The sequence below is a fragment of the Pelophylax lessonae genome (assembly GCF_965119305.1).
Source record: "Pelophylax lessonae genome assembly, chromosome: 9".
Taxonomy (NCBI): domain Eukaryota; kingdom Metazoa; phylum Chordata; class Amphibia; order Anura; family Ranidae; genus Pelophylax; species Pelophylax lessonae.
The window spans coordinates 261,880,935-261,894,607 of NC_138776.1; the positions used below are offsets into that span (position 1 = coordinate 261,880,935).

The window sequence follows — 13,673 nt, forward strand, 5'->3', positions numbered from 1 at the left end:
AGCCGAGATATGAACTATGTATGAGCTGACTGATTGTACCAAAGTCGATCCATCTACATGTGGCCTCTCATTCCCCTTCAAAAGATAATGTAATAATCACATACACGAGCACAGAAACTTAGTGGTCCTCGTTTTATGAGCAGGCTGATTGTACTAAAGTCGATCCATCTACATGTGGCCTTTCATTCCCCTTCAAAGGATAATGTAATAAGCACATACATGGGCACAGAAACTTAGTGGTCTTCGTTATAGTATATACAAATTGTATAAAATTTTGCCTAGATTTCTCTATTATCAAGCACTGCCACCATAGATGAATCAAATTAGGTTTGTCAAGAAACTTGGAGCGCCGCTCAAAGCACTGCAAAACTTCCCCCTGCAGTCCAAAGCACAGATTGGGTTCCAAGGTTCAAACAAGCTCATCCAGGCTAGCAAAAACAGATCGGAAAACGGAAGGTGGAAGCGTCGTACACTGCAACCCAGCCACTGTATGGAGAAGTAAAGATATGGCTTTTGCCTGAACACTTCTAAGCTATGTTCCTCTGACGTTTCCCCCCCACCTACAGGGCTTAATCATAGATATCATGTCGACGCCCCGTAGGTGGGCAAAACATGTCAGAGGGGCATAGCCAAGAGGAGTACAGGCTGAAGCCGTATCTTTACTTCTCTGTGGCTGGGTTCTGGTGTGCGGCGTTTCCACCTTCTGTGTTCAAGTTTGTCAAGAAGACATTTCTAACAAATAATTGGCCACTCTGGGGATTGTGATTAAAAATTAAATGCCTGATGGACTCTATGAAATATTCTAACTTGAATCTCTCTCCAATTTTCACTTCTTATCGTTTTGGTAGTAAATTTCCAACCATTCTGAATATAAGACCAGGCTTTCTCTGGTGGTATACTCAAAGCCTTGCTCATTTGGCTATAAAATCGATTTTAATGAAGGATCTGAACCCTTGTCTTCCCTCAAAAAAATGATAGAACCACGATAGCGTTTTTAAATGGTATACGATCTTCTAATGAAGTATTGAGAAAGGTAACAAGGATATAGGACCAGGCTTCCTCTGGTGGAATACTCAAAACCCGCCTCATTTGCCTATAAATCCTAAGTTTGATGGATCCAAACTTTTGTTTTCCCTCAAAAAAATAATATAACCATGATAGTCCATTATAGTTTTTCCAAAAAACGCATAAAATTTAGATGGGGCTTTGAGGATATTTCAGACCTGAAAGAAGGAAACTCCTAAATTATGCATATTGTAGAAAATGTAACTCGGAAATAGGATACTGCTGTTGAAATATGGAAAATGGTAACAAGGAACTATCAGGACGTAACGCTTCCCGTAGGTTCACTCTACAAGCTTCGTTCCAAGCATGGCCCTTCATACAAAAGACTGTCCAGAATGAAGATGCCAACGGCATAAATGGGTTCATTCCAAGCATGGCCCTTTATACAAAAGACTGTCAAGAATGAAGATGTCAACGGAAAAAATCGGTTCATTCCAAGCATGGCCCTTCATACAAAAGACTGTCAAGAATGAAGATGTCAACGGAAAAAATGGGGTCAATGAAGGGCCATAGCCTGGGATCTTCAAGAATTTTCCCACCTCTCTACACGTTATCTAAGTATCCCACAAAACCAAGTTATATTTAATATTTATAGGAAGAATTTGGAAAGGAGCATGCAAAAAAAACACAATAGACCATGGCTGTACCTTTGAATATCAATATTTGTCCTATTACCTTCTTCCAGTCCCAACAATGTCTCCTCTATACCTCCTCCAGACTCACCCAGGATTTTACTGTTTTTACGATTTTAATGAAGGATCTGAACCCTTTTCTTCCCTCAAAAAATGATAGAAGCACGATAGCATTTTTAAATGGTATACGATCTTCTAATGAAGTATGGAGAAAGGTAACAAGGATATAGGACCAGGCTTCCTCTTGTGGAATACTCAAAATCCGCCTTATTTGCCTATAAATCCTAAGTTTATTGGATCCAAACTCTTGTTTTCCCTCAAAAAAATAATATAACCATGATAGTTTTTCCAAAAAACGCATAAAATTTAGATGGGGCTTTGAAGATATTCCAGAACCGAAAGAAGGAAACTCCTAAATTATGCATATTGTAGAAAATGTAACTCGGAAATACGATACTTCTGTTGAAATATGGAAAATGGAAACAAGGAACTATCAGGACGTAACGCTTCCCGTAGGTTCACTCTACAAGCTTTGTTCCAAGCATGGCCCTTCATACAAAACACTGTCAAGAATGAAGATGTCAATGGCATAAATGGGTTCATTCCCAAGCATGGCCCTTCATACAAAAGACTGTCAAGAATGAAGATGTCAACGGCATAAATGGGTTCATTCCAAGCATGGTCCTTTATACAAAAGACTGTCAAGAATAAAGATGTTAACGGCATAAATGGGTTCATTCCAAGCATGGCCCTTTATACAAAAGACTGTCAAGAATAAAGATGTCAACTGCATAAATGGGTTCATTCCAAGCATGACCCTTCATATGAAAGACTGTCAAGAATGAAGATGTCAACGGAAAAAATGGGTTCATTCCAAGCATGGCCCTTCATACAAAAGACAGTCGAGAATGAAGATGTCAACGGCATAAATAGGTTCATTCCAAGCATGGCCCTTCATACAAAAGACTGTCAAGAATGAAAATGTCAACGGAAAAAATGGGTTCAATCCAAGCATGGCCCTTCATACAAAAGACTGTCAAGAATGAAAATGTCAATGGAAAAAATGGGTTCATTCCAAGCATGGCCCTTCATACAAAAGACAGTCGAGAATGAAGATGTCAACGGCATAAATGGGGTCAATGAAGGGCCATAGCCTGGGATCTTCAATAATTTTCCCACCTCTGTACACGTTATCGAGGTATCCCACAAAACCAAGTTATATTTAATATTTATAGGGAGAATTTGGAAAGGAGCATGCAAAAAAAACACAATAGACCATGGCTGTACCTTTGAATATCAATATTTGTCCTATTACCTTCTTCCAGTCCCAACAATGTCTCCTCTATACCTCCTCCAGACTCACCCAGGATTTTTTACTGTTTTTATCTTTTTTCACTTCCTGTGTTTTGTTTGGTATTACTTCCTGTCCGTATATGACATCACTTCCTGTCTGTGCGTTCCACTAACAATAAGTAAGATCACTACCTTGTGGGTATTTTTAAAACTGCACACAATTTTTCTTTTTTTTTTTTCTTTTATACATTAACAGTTTCTTTCTGATATTTTACATTAAGTAGAAAAACATAATGAAAATCATTTTTTGCGTGTTTTAAATTCATAAATGGTGATGAACAAACTAGCCAAGGGTTGCGTTTTCAGCTGAAATCCAAATGTAGCGGCAAACCCCACTGAAATCTATAAGGTATGAACCCTGTTTTTTTTTTTTTTTTTTTTGGGGGGGGGGGGGGGGGTTTACATCTGTTTTCCAGGTCTATTTGACAACTTTATTAAAAAAGAGGCATGGGTAGGTGAGCATTCCCATAGGGGACATATACCAATGGCAAAAAAAAAAAAAAATATATATATATATATATATATATATATATATATGTATATATATATATACACATACATGCATATATACATGCATATATACAGTATCTCACAAAAGTGAGTACACCGCTCACATTTGTGTAAATATTTTATTACATCCTTTCATTTGACAACACTCTGAAGAAATGACAATTTGCTACAATTTTGCTGTGCCCTCAAAATAACTCAACACACAGCCATTAATGTCTAAACCGCTGACAACAAAAGTGAGTACACCCCTAAGTGACAATGTCCAAATTGGGCCCATACAGCCATTTTCCCTCCCCAGTGTCATGTGACTCGTTAGTGTTACAAGGTTTCAGGTGTGAATGGGGAGCAGGTGTGTTAAATTTGGTGTTATCGCTCTAACTCTCTCATGCTGGTCACTGGAAGTTCAACATGGCACCTCATGGCAAAGAACTCTCTGAGGATCTGAAAAAAAAGAATTGTTGTTCTACATAAAGATAGCCTAGGCTAAAAGAAGATTGTCAAGACCCTGAAACTGAGCTGCAGCACGGTGGCCAAGACTATACAGCCGTTTAACAGGACAGGTTCCACTCAGAACAGGCCTCGCCATGGTCCACCAAAGAAGTTGAGTGCACGTGCTCAGCATCATATCCAGAGGTTGTCTTTGGGAAATAGACGTATGAGTGCTGCCAGCATTGCTGCAGAGGTTGAAGGGTTTTCGGGTCAGCCTGTCAGTGCTCAGACCATACTGCGCACACTGCATCAAATTGGTCTGCATGGCTGTTGTCCCAGAAGGAAGCCTCTTCTAAAGATGATCCACAAGAAAGCCCGCAAACAGTTTGCTGAAGACAAGCAGACTAAGGACATGGATTACTGGAACCATGTCCTGTGGTCTGATGAGACCAAGATAAACGTATTTGGTTCAGATGGTGTCAAGCGTGTGTGGCGTCAACCAGATGAGTAGTACAGAGACAAGTGTGTCTTGCCAACAGTCAAGCATGGTGGTTGGAGTGTCATGGTCTGGGGCTGCATGAGTGCTGCCGGCACTGGGGAGCTACAGTTCATTGAGGGAACCATGAATGCCAACATTCACTGTGACATACTGAAGCAGAGCATGATCTCCTACCTTTGGAGACTGTGCCACATAGCAGTATTCCAACATGATAACGACCCCAAACACACCTCCAAGACGACAACTACCTTGCTAAAGATGCTGAGGGACTGGCCAAACATGTTTTTAGACCTAAACCCTATTGAGTATCTGTGGGACATCCTCAAATGGAAGGTGGAGGACTGGTATCTGCTCCTTTGTGCAAGGAGGAACAGGATAAGCACTGCCAGAGCCCTACAAAATGACCTCCAGCAGCCTTTTCGCAGGCTACCCCCTTTCTCTTGCCTATGTTTTCAACATTTTCTATTTTATGTTGTACTACTGCAATGTGTTGTTTAAAATCAATAAAAAACTATTGAATACTAAAATTACCTCTAGCAGGCCACTGGTGTGAATGTCTCTGACCAAACAATAAGAAACAGACTTCATGAAGGTAGCCTGAGGGCCCGACGTCCTGTAGTGGGCCCTGTGGTCACTGCCTGGCACCGTGGAGCTTGATTGGCATTTGCCATTGAACACCAGAATTGGGAGGTCCAACACTGGCACCCTGTGCTTTTCACATATGAGAGCAGATTCACCCTGAACACATGTGACAGACGTGAAAGGGTCTGGAGAAGTCATGGAGAACATTATACTGCCTGTAACATCATTCAAGCATAGCCGGTTTGGTGGTGGGTCAGTGATGGTCTGGGGAAGCGTATCCATGGAGGGACGCACAGATCTCTACAGGCTAGACAATGGCACCCTGACTTACATTGGGTATCAGGAGAGCCACTGCTCTCATGCACATCGCTTTAACGGATCGGGCTCAGGAAAGAATGAGGGGGGGACCACCTGTCAAATTCTCTCCGAAGAGCAATTCAAAAGTGGATCGCTCTTCAGAGAGCAAAGCATATGCAAAAGAGGCCCTAGGGCTCAATCACAACAGCACGTTGTAAAACGTGATATGCGTTTTTGAACCAAAATTCCCAAAGTACACATTCTGGAAACTGGTTGTGGATGCAAATGGGTGCTGCAGCGACCAGCAGCTGGGAACTGAAGATATTCAAAGCTAAAAGCATGTCACCAGGGCACCAAGCAAATCCAGGACGGGTCCAAAACTATATTTACACACCTTATGACAAAATTACAGGCTGAGAAAAACCCTGTCACCACGCAGGATAAAAAAGGTCGCTCTTGATGCCATGGGGGTCCCAGTCATGGCACCCATAGTCATATGTCTAAAGGATGGCTTGAAGTCATTTGGTTTAACCACTTCGGAAGTACTGCTATATTGCAGTGGGAAATCTGATGCCAACTGACATTGGAAGGAACTGACTAACTGCCACTGATTTCACCAGTGACACTACTATAGTGATCAGTGATAATACTATACACTGTCACTGTACTAATGACACTGGCTGGGAAGGGGTTAATATCGGGGCAATCAAGGCCTGAAATATGTTCCTAAATACACTATATTACCAAAAGTATTGGGACACCTGCCTTTACACGCACATGAACTTTAATGGTATCCCAGTCTTAGTCCGTAGGGTTCAATATTGAGTTGGCCCACCCTTTGCAGCTATAACAGCTTCAACTCTTCTGGGAAGGCTGTCCACAAGGTTTAGGAGTGTCTATGGGAATGTTTGACCATTCTTCCAGAAGCACATTTGTGAGGTCAGGCGCTGATGTTGAATGAGAAGGCCTGGCTCGCAGTCTCCGCTCTTATTCATTCCATTCAAAGGTGTTATATTGGGTTGAGGTCAGCCCAGTCAAGTTCCTCCACTCCAAACTCGCTCATCCATGTCTTTATGGACCTTGCTTTGTGCACTGGTGGGCAGTCATGTTGGAACAAGAAGGGGCCATCCCCAAACTGTTCCCACAAAGTTGGGAGCATGAAATTGTCCAAAATGTCTTGGTAAGCTGACGCCTTAATAGTTCCCTTCATTGGATCTAAGGGGCCAAGCCCAACCCCTGAAAAGCAACCCCACACCATAATCCCCCCTCCATCAAATGATTTGGACCAGTGCACAAAGCAAGGTCCATAAAGAGTTTCTCCTATAGGTAAGCCTATAATAAGGCTTACCTATAGATGGTGTAAATATCTCCTAAACGTGTACTGTTTAGGAGATATTACTGTACATGCAGCCAGTGAAATCAGTGGCGCATGCACTCTGAAGGAACAGCCATCCGTGCCATTTCTTCAGAGCCCTGTGCCATAAGCGGCGGCTCCCACGTGCTGCGCGGAAGTAAGATCATCGCAGCTCCGACCAGTCACAGAGCCGGAGTCCGCAGAACCAAAAGGAAGACAGGATGAAAATGGACACCGTCTCCAGCGATGAGATCACATCGCTGGAATGCTTCGTTTTGAGAGAAGTTTCACATAATGTGCTAGTATGCGATACATACTACTACATTACGCCTTAGCCTTGCAGGTACAAAAAAAAAAAAACGCTCTAAAGACATGGATGAGCAAGTTTGGGGTGGAGGAACTTGACTGGCCTGCACAAAGTCCTGACCTCAACCCGATAGAACACCTTTGGGATGAATTTGAGTGTAGACTGCGAGCCAGGCCTTCTCTCTCTTATTTAGTCTGTAGGACCTTTCTTTGTACACTGGTGGGCAGTCATGTTGGAACAAGAAGGGGCCATCCCCAAAGTGTACCTACAATGAAACTAAGGGGCCAAACCCAACCCCTGAAAAACAACAACCCCCCTCCACTAAATGATTTGGACCAGTGCACAAAGCAAGGTCCATAAAGACATGGATGAGTGAGTTTGGGGTGCAGGAGCTTGTCTGGCCTGACCTCAACCTGATAGAAACCTTTGGGATGAATTAGAGGAGACTGCGAGCCAGGCCTTCTCATCCAACATCAGTGCCTGACCTTACAAATGCGCTTCTGGAAGAATGGTCAAACATTCCCATAGACACTCCTAAACCTTGTGGACGGCCTTCCCAGAAGAGTTGAAGCTGTTATAGCTGCAAAGGGTGGGCTAACTCAATGTTGAACCCTACGGACTAAGACTGGGATGCCATTAAAGTTCATGTGCGTGTAAAGGCAGGCGTCCCAATACTTTTGGTAATATAGTGTATACATATACACCCACAAATATACTATATATATATATATATATATATATATATATATATATATATATATATATATACATACACACACAGTTTATATTTATAAGCAACATTTTAGACACTTTGAGAAAAACCTTTATCTTGGGTAAGATTATTTTATAAATAATAAATAGAAATAGACATTGATATCCTAACTCCCCTACAGGAACCCCGACACACACACCGACACAGTCACCTAGTGTCCTGGTTGCCCTCTTCTCCTCGGTGGTCAGGCGGTGAGATGTTCTCCTCGGTGGTCAGGCGGTGAGACGTTCTCCTCGGTGGTCAGGCGGTGAGATGTTCTCCTCGGTGGTCAGGCGGTGAGATGTTCTCCTCGGTGGTCAGGCGGTGAGATGTTCTCCTCGGTGGTCAGGCGGTGAGATGTTCTCCTCGGTGGTCAGGCGGTGAGATGTTCTCCTCTGTGGTCAGGCAGTGAGATGGAGACACCGTGTTGGAGGGCGATGTCCTCTGCTGATGGATGCTCGGAGCTAATGGCTGACCAGATGTTTTCTTCACCACTTTATAGTCCTTTGTTAAGTGCAGAGCCTGGCAATTAACTTTATAGCCTTCCCAGAATCCTCCAGGCCGCTCAGAGTAGGTTTACGTTTTTTATTACAGAGATAAGGATGAAGTCATGTGACCCTCTCAGAGTCCTCCTCACCTCTTCCTGACCTATACAGGATGCTCCTCTCTGTAGACGGATAATGAACTGGGAACTATCTGGACTGTACTGGGATTTGCTGTATAATGTATGCACAGAGTTCCTCCATGCTTCTGACACCTCAGACTGCTTCTTCCATTGTATTACAGGTCTTGCTAATTACTCTTTAACCCTGCCAACATCAAAACACATATGGTGGAACAGAATCGCTTCCAGCTGGTCAGGTCAATGGGCCTTACATCAGCTGCATTATCTCTTCTGCTGTAAGCAACAGTGTGGAGTCCCCTCGGGTGCTATACTTTTATATTTTAAGTGGGAAGCCTACGCAAAAAAAAAAAGAAATTGCATGGGGTCCTCCCTAAAAATCCATACCAGACTCTTGTATGAGCATGCAGCCTGGCTGGCCAGGAGAGGGGAAGGACAACCATACAACAGCAAGTCACGTGCCCCCCCAAGGGCCTCTTTCCTAAAACCCTGGATCAGTGGTTGTGGGGGTCTGCAAATGGGGGGCTTATCAAACGTTAAATGATGTTAAATACCGGGGTTATGGCAGCAGATAGCTGCCATAACCCCGGTATTTTTTATTTAAATGATTTTTATTAAGTTTAAACATAAATGAACAAGAGAAGAACAGCTTTACATTGACAGTCATCAGATATAACACAGGATAATACATATAAATGGCGTATACATTGTTAGCAAAAATAAGTCGCAACAACAAAGTATGCATAGCGTGGAAACCATGAATGACGGAGAACATAAGTATCAAAATGCCTAATGCTCCGGGCACCCCAAGCGGAAACTAACTGTTCCAGGAGAAAGGTAGGCCAGCCATCCTAATTTCCATTATTGGTAAGGAGTTCCAACTGAGTTCCTACAAGACAGGTGAACGCCATAGCAATGGAACAACCAGTAACGTGGGACTTGTGAAGAGAAATAAGCAGGGATAACAGCAATGATGGTACAAAAGTTATATAGGCCGAAGTTATCCAAGATTATTTAGCGGGTATATAACATGGAAGTATGAAGTCCCACACATTCATAACAAAAGTATCAGAGGGAAGGAGGAAGAAGAGAAAAGAAGAGGGTAAGGGGGGATAGTAGAGCAGGGGATCTTCTGCAAAAAAGAGGGGGAGAGAGAAAGAAGAAGCAATAAAGAAAAGGAAGAAAACAATTCTCCTTAGGGGTTCCCGTGGCCAGTCGGTAGGTGACCCAGGAATAGTGGGGTCTTAGTGTATATAGCCCAGGGTTCCCATACCGCTTCGAAAATATATGCTCCCTATCAAGGAGTATACTGGCGAGTTTTTCTTGCGCCATAATCCAGGATATTTTCCGTTTCGCTGCAGGAAGGGAGACTCCCTCCTTTTTCCAAGATTTAGAAAGTGTCATTTTGGCTCCCAATAGTATGAAAAAGAGGAATTTGGACATATGTTTGGGGGCTTTGTCAACCTTAAAGTTGAGAAGAGCAATTTTGGGATCCTGAGGGATATCTAGGCCCGAGATTCTCTGTAATATGTGGAATATCTTGTTCCAGAAAGATCTATTGCGTGGGTAGGACCACCATGTATGGAACATGGAGCCCACCAAACCACAATTTCGGAAGCATAAGGGAGACGCATTAGGAAACATGGTGGCCAACTTGGCCGGGACTCTGTACCATCTGAGAAACACCTTAACATTGGCTTCGATCAGGGAAACATTAAGGACACCTTTAAAGGAGCTTCAGAAGTTTTGGGACCAGGTGTCCTGTGGAAACTCTGCTCCCAAGTCAGATTCCCACGTGTGTACATAGGAAGGTTTCTCTGTAGCTTTTGCCAAAGAAACATATATGGTGGAGATTCCACCCCTCTGATCCATTATATTAGAGCACCAAGTTTCGTAGGGTGTTAGTCTGGGGGGTTTGCTTTTGTCGTGCCACAGGGAGTGGAGGAAATGGGAAATTTGAGAGTGTCTTAATATTTCCAAAGGAGGCATCTTCAGGATTTTTGCGCAGTGACCTTGTGTGAGGGGGGCCTAATCTGTTGAAGAAATGCCCAATTCTAAATAGGCCCTTGTTGAGCCACCATTTGAAGGCACCAATATCCATGCCAGGGGTAAAGTTTGGGTTATTAAATAAATTGGTCAAAGGTTTCAGAATAGAAACAAGGGATGGTTGCTTATGGAGTGAGTCGCAAAGGGAGAAAGAATGAGAGAGTGTCGGGGAGAGGACAGAGGGTCTACGTTTAGTGGAGCACCAAATTAGGTAGTCAATGGTGTTAAGTGGGACCGCCTGCCGTTCAATCTGGACCCAGTCTGGTTTCGGGCCCCTAGAGTACACCATAGAAAATTGGGAGAGTTGTGCTGCCTGGTAGTACCACCATAAATGTGGAAGACCAAGTCCTCCATCCTCCTTTCATCTGTAAAGAATAGGTTTCGCGCAACTGTGGCCTTTGTTCCCCCAAGAGTAGTGTATAATTTTGGATTGTAAATTAGCAAGTTGCAATTTTTTGAGGGGAATGGGAAGTGACCTAAAGAGGTAAAGGATGCGAGGCAGTTGTGTCATTTTGATGGTGTTAATTCTCCCTATCCAGGAGAGGTCAAGTCTGGACCAGGATCTTAGATCAGTTTAACATTTTTTGAACGCTCCAGGGTAGTTCACCGAATAGAGCTTGTCAATGGAGTTAGGGAGGTTAACGCCAAGATATGGAATATATAGTGAGTGTTCAGGTAAATGGGAAGTAAGAGCGAATGTTATCCACCAGATGGCTGGGGACTGAAATATTTAAAGCTGTAGATTTAGGCATATTCACCTGTAAGCCTGAAGCTCTCCCGAAGTCCTGTAGGAGTTTGAGGATGTTGGGCGTGAAGGTGAGAGGGGATGTAAGAATAGTAATAGATCGTCCGCAAATAAAGCGCACTTGTGTTCCAAGTTTCCGCATGTGACCCCCTTGTTGTCCTGGTATCTCCAAATTGCTATAGCTAGAGTCTCTATCGCAATAGCGAAGACAATCGGAGACAATGGGCATCCTTGTCTTGTACCCCTGTGGATGTTAAGAGAGGTAGAATATTGTCCAGCTATTCGTATCTGGGCCGAAGGAGAAGAATAAAGCGATTGGAGCATGCCTTGGAAGTTCGGGCCAAAGCCCCATCTCTTCAATATCTCAAAAAGATAAGGCCACCTGACCGAGCCAAATGCCTTGTGTAGGTCAATCAAAAGGAGGTAACCCTCTTGTTTGTTACCACCGCCCCATTGAGATTGAAGCAAAGAGGTTATGTCTATGGCCCTCCGGATCTGATCAGTGCCTTGACAGCCTGGTATGAACCCTGCTTGCTCTATGAACATAACGAGCTATGAAGGAGGAGAGCCTATTGGCTAAAACTTTAGTGAAAATCTTGAGATCGTTGTTGATTAAGGATATAGGGCGGTAATTACTAACTTCGCTCGGGTCCTTGCCCGGTTTCGGGATTAGTGAGATGGTAGCAAAATTTAAATCCTTATCTACCAACCATGGCCGTCACAGAGAGAGTTACAGAAACGAGTCATGTAGGGGGGGTTAGGACGGTGCCAAATTTCTTATAGTAAAAGTTAGAGAACCCATCTGGGCCTGGGGCCGAATGGAGTTTCAGAGATTTTATAACTGCAAGAATTTCTGTTTCAGAAATCGGTTTCTCTAAAGATTTAGAATGTACCGGGGACAGTGTAGGAATTGGGATATCATTCAGGAACGTTTCCAAATTCCCAGAGGGTGTATCAGAAGAAGAATAAAGGTTGGAGTAAAAATCCTGAAACGCTGTTAAAACCTTGTGAGGATGTTGCGTGAGATCACCCTGTTTAGTGCGGATTTTGGGGATAGAAGTGGCATGATGTTTAGGGTTGATTTTCGTAGCAAGTTTGGAGCCTATTTTATCCCGCTGATGGTACAAACAAGCCCCTGTCCATCTAAAGGTGCTTCTCAGCTTCCATAGTGAGAGCCAGATTCAGTGCAAGGCGAGCAGAATCCAGTTGGGCGAAAGTAGCCGCAGAGGGATTGGCTTTATGTCGCTTCGATAAGGACAGAAAGTCAGAAGTTAGGGAAGCGATCTTCTGTTTACGTTCCCGTTTAAGTTGGGACGAAATTTGGATTAGATGTCCCCTGATCGAGGGTTTGTGTGCAACCCCGAATTCTAGCCCAAGACCTCCTCTGTAAATGTGTGTGTAAAGGCAGGCGTCCCAATACTTTTGACAATATAGTGTATAAATCTGCAGCTTTTATTAAAATAATTCATGATGGTCCTGCCATGATGGTCCTTGTTCAAGCACTTTCCATTATGGGGTGAGATAACGCTCTGCCCCGTCTCCCAGTTGTGCTCCTGTGTTGTCACCCCCGTAAAAAAGTCCTTAAGGAATCTACGAATGGTCATTTTCCTACAGATTGCATCGCCATGGTCCACTGTTTTCACCATCAGGAAACCCACCCTAAGAAATGCCATGCAGCCATCGCTGTGGTGCCTGTAGACAAGAAGTGGCTGCAAAGAGGATGCAGAAGATCAGCAGCAAAAAGATAGAACAAAAGAAGAAGATATGGAAAAATGATTTTATTAATTTATTTGTTTATGATATGCAGTGTACATAGCCAGCTAGATAGGAAATACAGTACAGGTATTTAAAGGCTTCTTAAATCCTTCCTAACATGTTCAGTCACCATTCTTCCTCTTCTCTCCTCCTTCATTGACCATGATTGGCTCCTCCCCTTCCTTCTATACTCCATCAATGTAAGGGACATTCTTCCCACTGACCACCAATGTAAGGGACATTCTTCCCACTGACCACCAATGTAAGGGACATTCTTCCCACTGACCACCAATGTAAGGAACATTCTTCTCACTGACCACCAATGTAAGGGGCATTCTTCCCACTGACCACCAATGTAAGGAGCATTCTTCCCACTGACTACCAATGTAAGAGACATTCTTCCCACTGACCACCAATGTAAGGCATTCTTCCCACTGACTACCAATGTAAGGCATTCTTCCCACTGACTACCAATGTAAGAGACATTCTTCCCACTGATCACCAATGTAAGGATCATTCTTCCCACTGACCTCCAATGTAAGGGACATTCTTCCCACTGACAACCAATGTAAGGGACATTCTTCCCACTAACCTCCAAAGTAAGAGACATTCTTCCCACTGACTACCAATGTAAGGGACATTCTTCCCACTGACCTCCAATGTAAGGGACATTCTTCCCACTGACCTCCAATGTAAGGAGCATTCTTCCCACTGACCTCCAATGTA

At 43.4% G+C, this 13,673-nt stretch overlaps 2 protein-coding genes across 2 annotated transcripts in view; one reads left to right on the plus strand and one right to left on the minus strand.

Annotated features, from left to right (window-relative positions):
- LOC309564420 (uncharacterized protein) overlaps nt 1–13,673 on the minus strand; it is a gene marked incomplete at both ends in the record, with an annotated part of 648,900 nt that overhangs the window by 412,268 nt on the left and 222,959 nt on the right.
- The window catches only part of LOC309562909 (gastrula zinc finger protein XlCGF66.1-like), a 471,303-nt gene that overhangs the window by 147,750 nt on the left and 309,880 nt on the right, over nt 1–13,673 (plus strand). The gene's annotated exons all lie outside the window — the stretch shown is intronic.